This window comes from Oncorhynchus tshawytscha, linkage group LG06 (assembly GCF_018296145.1).
Source record: "Oncorhynchus tshawytscha isolate Ot180627B linkage group LG06, Otsh_v2.0, whole genome shotgun sequence".
NCBI classification, from domain to species: domain Eukaryota; kingdom Metazoa; phylum Chordata; class Actinopteri; order Salmoniformes; family Salmonidae; genus Oncorhynchus; species Oncorhynchus tshawytscha.
In genome coordinates this window covers 38,525,005-38,534,109 of record NC_056434.1, presented here as the reverse complement: position 1 = coordinate 38,534,109, position 9,105 = coordinate 38,525,005, and the positions used below count along the sequence as shown (strand labels likewise).

The following is a 9,105-nucleotide window of genomic DNA, read 5'->3' as shown; positions in this document are numbered from 1 at the left end:
CTCATGCAATCCACTCTATTTTACTGGGCAATTTGCAAAACCAAAATCTTGCTTCATGGCGAGATAACTGTCAGAATCTGTCTCCCTGATAATAATTATAGCCAGGCAGAGGATGAAGCCAAGGACTGATGGATAGCCGTTCAGCATGTTGAGTTGATGCACTAAAATATTGAATACAACTCTCAATAACCTCTAGGCTATTCTGTAAACTTCAATCAGCAAGTGTTTTATTGACTTAAATGTAAACAGGAATACTGCATATGGTCTGTTCTACAGTTTGTTTTTCGGGCTATCACAGTAAAGCAGAGATATGTTTTTACTGTGGAACGCCGTGGTGGTTGGCTGTGGTCCGGTTAGGTCTGTGTATCCAAGCAGCAGGAGTATTTTGAGTGTTGGTGGAGAGACCACAACAACACAGATGACACCAGAGAGACTGCTCACTGGGATGTTGTGGGAAAACACTGTTGGAAATTTGGAATGAATCCTGCTGGTTTATTTCAACTGCTTGTTTGTGTTTGTTTGTGCAGACAGGAAACCAGCACATATACCAACCCATAGGCAAACCAGGTAATGTCTCAGCCAATGTAATTCCAAGTTTACCTTACACTTATTGTTTTCACTGTTCCCCTGGTTCTCCGACTCTAACTCTGACGGGCTCTGACTAGCTCTATCTCTGACGGGCTCTGACTAGCTCAAACTCTGACTGGCTCTGACACCAACTCTAACTCTGACTGGCTCTGACACCGACACCGGCTCTAACTCCGACCGACTCTGACACAGACTCGGACTAACTGACTGGCTCTGACACCGACACCGGCTCTGACTCCGACCGACTCTGACACCGACTCTGACTAACTCTGACCTGCTCTGACTAGCTCTAACTCTGACTGGCTCTGACTCTGACTGGCTCTGGCTCTGACACCGACACCGGCTCTAACTCCGACCGACTCTGACACCGACTCTAACTCTGACTGGCTCTGCCTCTGGCTGGCTCTGACTCTGACCGGCTCTGACACCGACTCTGACACTGGCTCTAACTCTGACTGGCTCTGCCTCTGACTGGCTCTGACTCTGACTGGCTCTAATTCTGACTCTGACTGGCTCTAACTCTGACTGGCTCTAACTCTGACTGGCTCTAACTCTGACTGGCTCTAACTCTGACTGGCTCTGCCTCTGACTGGCTCTAACTCTGACTGGCTCTAACTCTGACACCGACTCTGACTCTGACTGGCTCTAACTCTGACTGGCTCTAACTCTGACTGGCTCTAACTCTGACTGGCTCTAACTCTGACTGGCTCTGACTCTGACTGGCTCTAACTCTGACTCTGACCTCTGACTCTGACTCTGACTGGCTCTAACTGACTCTGACTGGCTCTAACTCTGACTGGCTCTGACACTGACTGACTCTGACTCTGACTGACTCTGACTGGCTCTGACTCTGACTGGCTCTAACTCTGACTCTGACTGGCTCTAACTCTGACTGGCTCTGACACCGACTCTGACACCGCTCTGACTCTGACTGACTCTGACTGGCTCTGACTCTGACTGGCTCTGACTCTGACTGGCTCTGACTCTGACTGGCTCTAACTCTGACTCTGACTGGCTCTAACTCTGACTGGCTCTAACTCTGACTGGCTCTAACTCTGACACCGACTCTGACGGACTCTGACTCTGACTGGCTCTAACTCTGACTGGCTCTGACACCGACTCTGACTGGCTCTGACTCTGACTGGCTCTGACACTGAAGGGCTCTAACTAACTCTGACTCGCTCTGACTCTGACGGGCTCTGACTCTGACTGGCTCTAACTCTGACTGGCTCTGACACCGACTCTGACACCGCTCTGACTCTGACTGGCTCTAACTCTGACTCTGATGGGCTCTGACTCTGACGGGCTCTGACTCTGACTGGCTCTAACTCTGACTGGCTCTAACTCTGACACCGACTCTGACTCTGACACCGACTCTGACTCTGACTGGCTCTGACTCTGACTGGCTCTAACTCTGACTGGCTCTAACTCTGACTGGCTCTGACACCGACTCTGACACCGGCTCTGACTCTGACTGGCTCTAACTCTGACTCTGATGGGCTCTGACTCTGACGGGCTCTGACTCTGACTGGCTCTGACTCTGACTGGCTCTGACTCTGAAGGGCTCTAACTCTGACTCTGACGGGCTCTGACTCTGACTGGCTCTGACTGACACCGACTCTGACACCAACTCTGACTCTGACTGGCTCTGACTCTGACTGGCTCTAACTCTGACTGACTCTGACTGACTCAGACTCTAACTCTGACTCCCTCAACTGTTCTAGCACATTCCTCAACCATTTTAACTGCTAAACTGTGTTGACAGGCTGACAATTTGGCTATTTCTGCTAGGCCTGTGTTAGTTTCTGCTGCCATAATAGTAGATATTTGATAGGAATATCGTTGAATCTGTTTGATAAGAAATGCTACAATTCCTGTGCATCTTCCATATAGTCATGCATTGGTTTTATTCCTTATGTAGCTGATGATGGTCCTTTGCCTCCACATAACATACATATATTGTACTATATGTTGTAGTTTAGGTATCTGTTGATTCTTTTGTACTCCAGTATCTGATGGGTCCTTTGCCTCCACAGAACATGCAGCTCCACCAAAGAAGCCCCCGTCCTGGAGCCCCCAGTCACCTGGGTAGTCTGGCCAGCCTGAACCCCGTGGACAGCTACAATGAGGGAGTGAAGGTAAGCTGATGCTCACATGTTTATTCTACCAATCAAGCTTTACACGCATTCCACAACAATCCAGTGATTTGGCTTTATCGCTCAATTTAAGCCCACAGATTTACATGTCTCAAAGTTGTTTAAATGTATTTGTAGTTATTGTGTTGGTATTCTACTTTTGCATGTGCTCTCCAAAACTAAGTGTTCATCCATCATTTTAAAGCTAGAATCCTTCATTGAAATGATAACGAAGTGGTTCACCCCACCTCTGTTTTGGTAAAAGCTGAGGGATGGACCTGGAGAAATGTAACCACGTTCAAATTCATAGCCAGAGCTGTGGATGCAAGGACTGGCCATCCATGATATCAACATGATAGTTGTAACCATGTTTTGAGGCTAGACAGTGTTTGTTTACAGTGTTTGTTTACAAAACAAGTTCATATGTTGGGTTCTGCTGAGGTATGACAGTTGAACTAAGCTCCTGAGGCATTTACAAGTTATATTCTTCAAATATCAATGGGTATATATACTGAGTGGACAAAACATTAAGGACACCTTCCTAATATTGAGTTGCACCCCTCCCTTTTGCCCTCAGAACAGCCTCAATTTGTAGGGTCATGGACTCTACAAGGTCTCGCGTTCCACAGGGATGCTGGCCCATGTTGACTCCAATGCCTCGCACAGTTGTCAAGTTGGCTGGATGTCCTTTGGGTGGTGGACCATTCTTGATACACACAGGAAACTGCTGAGCATGAAAAGCCCAGCAGCGTTGCAGTTCTTGACTCAAACCGGTGCACCTGGCACCTACTACCATACCCATGTCTCAATTGTCTCAAGTCTTAAAAATCCTTCTTTAACCCGTCTCCTACCCTTCATCTACACTGATGAAGTGGATTTAACAAGTGACATCAATAAGGGATCATAGTTTTTCACCTGGTCAGTCTGTCATGGAAAGAGCAGGTGTCCTTAATGTTTTGTACATTCAGTGTTTAATTCATTTATACGTGCAAGAATGGATGTTGCAATTAAGGATTCTATCTTTAAACTGAGAAGTTCATGACTATGCTTCTAAAACATGACTAACTGTCCCTATTTCTGTTAGAACATTCCTACATGACTTTACCATGTTGGCCAGATCACAACGACTACCACTGTATTTCAACTACACAGACTTCCCTTTTCTATGACACCCAAAACACCGGCGATGTCACTATTTTCCCCAGTGATGGTTACTATGGCAACAGTCCGCTTGAGTTTCTAATGTGTCAGCATAGAACATCCAGGAGCGTTACCTTAAACTGTTAGCTCTGCTCTGCTACCACTGTCTTGGTGTCATTAGGCTGCGTCACAAATGGCACACTATTCCCTATATAGTGCACTACAGTACTTTTGACCAGAGTCCTATGGGCCCTGGTCAAAAGCAGTGCACTAAATAGGGGGCCTTTTGGGTGCACCCTAAGCCTCAGCTAAAGCAGTCCCAGCTGTAGTTCACCCCCTCTCCTCTTTCCCCAAACACGCTCATAAATACCACACGATCGACCAGGCAGTCAGGCCTGCAATGCACCCTGGGAAGGAACACACTCTTTCCATTACACTGCCTTCTTACCATCAGCGTGGAAAATGATTTAACAAGAGGAATAGTCTAGCTAATGTGGTTCCTTGTTCCTGAGAAAGAAGCCAACATGTAAACACTGACATGGACATTATCAGCCCATCATGACTGGAACTGAGATGGTCAGACTGGGCTATGATATGACGCATCACAAATGGCTTCCTATTCCCTATATAGTACACTGCTTTTGACCAGAGCCCTATAGGCCCTAGTGGTAAAACGTTTTGCACTATATAGGAAATCGGATGTCATTTGTGACCCTATACTACTATGTACTCAGTACTGTACTAGCATGGCAACCTGTTCCCTGTTCTGATGAGGGAATTAGTGGGATTCATGCAAAAGATAAACACGTGTCAAATAAAACACAAAGACTACATTTACACAGGCAGCACAATTCTGATATTTTGCCAGTAATTGGTCTTTTGACCAATCAGATCAGATCCTTTGCCAATAATTAGGTACATTTTCAGAATTGGGCTGCCTGTATAAACACAGACAAAGTTTCATGACCACAACATTTGAGTCACCACCTCTGTAGATATTTTGGTATTTACTCAACCAACCTCTCCAAAACCTTATTTATTTGGATGACACTTTGCTCTCTGGTGTTGTTGCGTGTATTGTTAATGCTTGTTGCATTAATATCTTCTCCCTCTTCTGTCCCTCTTGCCTCTGCCTTACTGTTGTTGAACTTAGCCCTGGCGGGTAAGAGAACACTCGTGTGTGTGTGTGTACGTTCATACGCTCGTGTGTGTGTGTGTGTGTGTGTGTGTGTGTGTGTGTGTGTGTGTGTGTGTGTGTGTGTGTGTGTGTGTGTGTGTGTGTGTGTGTATGTGTGTGTCTTTAGACCTAACTTCTCACAGAGTTGTCAATCAGTTGTAATTTGATGCTGAAAAGCAGGCTATGGGTTGGGTTGTGCAGTGGGGTGGGACAATGGAGTCCATCTGTATCTCTGGTAACAGTCAACTTCTAATGCATCATCTGATCTGGGGCGCTTTACAAATGGCACCCCATTCCCTATATAGTGTACTACTTTAGACCAGAGGGCCCTGGTCAGAAGTATAGTATATAAGAAATAGGGTGCCATTTGGGACTCAGACAGGGTTCATTCACCTGTTGTCTGTTCACTGAACCACTTTAGCCTTCTCATCCTAATGCATTTCTTCCATTCACCGTACTGACACAACACCTCTTTACCATCGATAAAGTGGGTCTTATAGTGGGCCATGTAGAGGTCTTATAGTGGGCCATGTAGTGGTCTTATAGTGGGCCATGTAGTGGTCTTATAGTGGGCCATGTAGTGGTCTAATAGTGGGCCATGTAGTGGTCTTATAGTGGGCCATGTAGAGGTCTTATAGTGGGCCATGTAGTGGTCTTATAGTGGGCCATGTATCGGTCTTATAGTGGGCCATGTAGCGGGCCATGTAGCGGTTTTATAGTGGGCCATGTAGTGGTCTTATAGTGGGCCATGCAGAGGTCTTATAGTGGGCCATGTAGAGGTCTTATAGTGGGCCATGTAGCGGTTTTATAGTGGGCCATGTAGTGGTCTTATAGTGGGCCATGTAGCGGTCTTATAGTGGGCCGTGTAGTGGTCTTATAGTGGGCCATGTAGCGGTCTTATAGTGGGCCATGTAGCGATCTTATAGTGGGCCATGTAGTGGTCTTATAGTGGGCCATGTAGCGATCTTATAGTGGGCCATGTAGAGGTCTTATAGTGGGCCATGTATCGGTCTTATAGCGGGCCATGTAGTGGTCTTATAGCGGGCCATGTAGTGGTCTTATAGTGGGCCATGTAGCGGTCTTATAGTGGTCCATGTAGCGGTCTTATAGTGGGCCATGTAGCGGTCTTATAGTGGGCCATGTAGCGATCTTATAGTGGGCCATGTAGTGGTCTTATAGTGGGCCATGTAGCAAGTGGTCCATGTAGCGGTCTTATAGTGGGCCATGTAGCGGTCTTATAGTGGACCATGTAGCGGTCTTATAGTGGACCATGTAGCGGTCTTATAGTGGACCATGTAGCGATCTTATAGTGGACCATGTAGTGCTTGTGTATGTTCAGATCTGTGTTTGTGTGGCCATAATAATGTGTTTGTCTACGACATTGTTTCAAACAACCCTCTGAATCCTAAATATAACACATTGACTTCTTCCTAAATGGGATCTGTGCACTTTTGACACTTTTGACATGATTTAGGAATAATGCTGAATTCCAAATAACTCCATTATAGAAAGTATTGTTTATTCCAGATGCTGACATCTTCCTAACATAACCTCTAACCCTCTCTAGACCCAATGTACAATTTCAAGGATATGTTTGACTTGATTTAGCCCCTGGTGACAGTCTCTACAAACATTTCAAATTCCTTGGGTGTTTTGTCATTGTGATTTAATGAATGTGGTGTTGACTGACTGGTGATGTATACTGCCATCTATTGGTGAGAGTTAAGAAATGCAAGGTTGAACATTATATGAATCATCTGACCCGCTCTGTTATTTCTCCATCTCTGCTCACAGTGTATTTTTCTCCTTCTTTCAGCTCCAGCCTCAGGAGATCAGCCCACCCCCCACTGCCAACCTGGACCGCTCTAATGACAAGGTCTATGAGAATGTCACAGGACTGGTGAAGGCTGTCATAGAGATGTCCAGTAAAATTCAGCCTGCGCCTCCCGAGGAATACGTGCCAATGGTCAAGGTAGGAGAGACACAGTGTTCATCGTCTCCACATTCAATCACCAGGGTTCGTTGTAGCAAAACGTTTACGTTTCGTTCCTTTTGGAAATGTTTTATCCATTTGACCTTTAGCAGACTCTCTTATCCAGAGAGACGTACAGTAGTGAGTCATTTAGCAGACTCTCTTATCCAGAGAGACATACAGTAGTGAGTCATTTAGCATTCTCTCTTATCCAGAGAGACTTACAGTAGTGAGTCATTTAGCAGACTCTCTTATCCAGAGAGACTTACAGTAGTGAGTCATTTAGCAGACTCTCTTATCCAGAGAGACTTACAGTAGTGAGTCATTTAGCAGACTCTCTTATCCAGAGAGACATACAGTAGTGAGTCATTTAGCAGACTCTCTTATCCAGAGAGACGTACAGTAGTGAGTCATTTAGCAGACTCTCTTATCCAGAGAGACGTACAGTAGTGAGTGCAAACATTTTCATACTGGTCCCCAGTGGGAATCGAACCCACAACATTGGCGTTGCAAGTGCCATGCTCTACCAGCTAAGCTACACGGGAAAGAACAGATTTCTAGGATTGGTTCATATGGGTATATTTGTGTTTCAGGATGTGGGTCTGGCACTGAGAACACTCCTGGCCACAGTGGATGAAACAATCACGTTACTTCCAGCTAGCACACACAGAGAGGTACGTTAACCAGGCATGGGCCTCTTCTGATCCAGCACTATGTTAGTCCCGTCTGCCCCCTCTTATACAGGACATTTTGTTTTAATTAGTTATATAATACTGGAATATGTGCCACCCTGTTCATTCGCTGAACCTACTTTTATTTTATCTCTCAATATATTATAATAATAATAATAATAATATATGGAACATTTCTGTTTTAATAAAATACTATCTTATCTTAAAGGTGGAGATGGCCCAGAAGCTGTTGAACTCTGACCTGGCGGAGCTGATCAACAAGATGAAGCTGGCCCAGCAGTACGTCATGACCAGCCTGCAGCAGGACTACAAGAAACAGATGCTGACGGCCGCCCACGCCCTGGCCGTAGACGCCAAGAACCTTCTAGACGTCATCGACCAGAGCCGGCTCAGGATGTTGGGCCAGGCCCGGCCGCCACCTCACTAGCGCTGTGGGAGGAGGGTGTGGAGTGTGGGATGAACTGAGTCAACACAAAGCTTCTGTCTGAATGAGTGTCTGGACAGATGGAAGCCATGTGAAGGCAGCCTTGGGTTTGTTCACCTGTTCTGTCATGTCTAATCAGTGATTACTTCAAGGAAGGGAGGAATGAAGAAGATTTCACTGTGAAGGAATTTGAACGGGATACTGCTTCTACAGGACCATCATATGGACTGGACTCCATGTGCATCACCAGGCAGACTAGCAACCACCTCTGACCCTCACTCCCCAACACACCACTCCTTTTTATAGACTTGGAATCTTTGAAGAGTTATTTAATGCTGCACCGATTGTGTCGGCTGACTAACTGTGAATTCCTACAGTCCCAGATTTCATCTGAAGAAGAATCAGGAGGCACACTTCAGAAACTGCTCCCCCCAGAGGACATATGGAGGATGATGTGGACAACACAACTGAACTGGAACCTCTCTGCTTTAGTAGACAGAACACTGAGCTCCTCACACTACGTCTAACATGTCTGCTTCATTTTTGACACTTGTCACAAGCTCAATAGTGATTCATGGAGGATCACAAACACTGGGATATATTTTGTCTTGGCTCAGTCGGCCATCTTGTCAAATAGGAGAAAATAAAGGATGAAATAAAATGATGACAAAAAGACAAAGCTGTGACAGTGCTTTCCTGTGGTTATGAATGACAGCCAAAGCTGTGACCGTGCTTTCTTGTGGTTATGAATGACAGCCAAAGCTGTGACAGTGCTTTCCTGTGGTTACGAATGACAGCCAAAGCTGTGACAGTGCTTTCCTGTGGTTATGAATGACAGCCAAAGCTGTGACAGTGCTTTCCTGTGGTTACGAATGACAGCCAAAGCTGTGACAGTGCTTTCCTGTGGTTATGAATGACAGCCAAAGCTGTGACAGTGCTTTCCTGTGGTTACGAATGACAGCCAAAGCTGTGACAGT

The 9,105-nt window shown here is 45.9% G+C and overlaps 1 pseudogene; it reads left to right on the top strand.

Annotated features, from left to right (window-relative positions):
- Positions 1-422: 422 nt before the first annotated feature.
- Positions 423-8,807, top strand: LOC112239928 (annotated as a pseudogene).
- Positions 8,808-9,105: the final 298 nt, after the last annotated feature.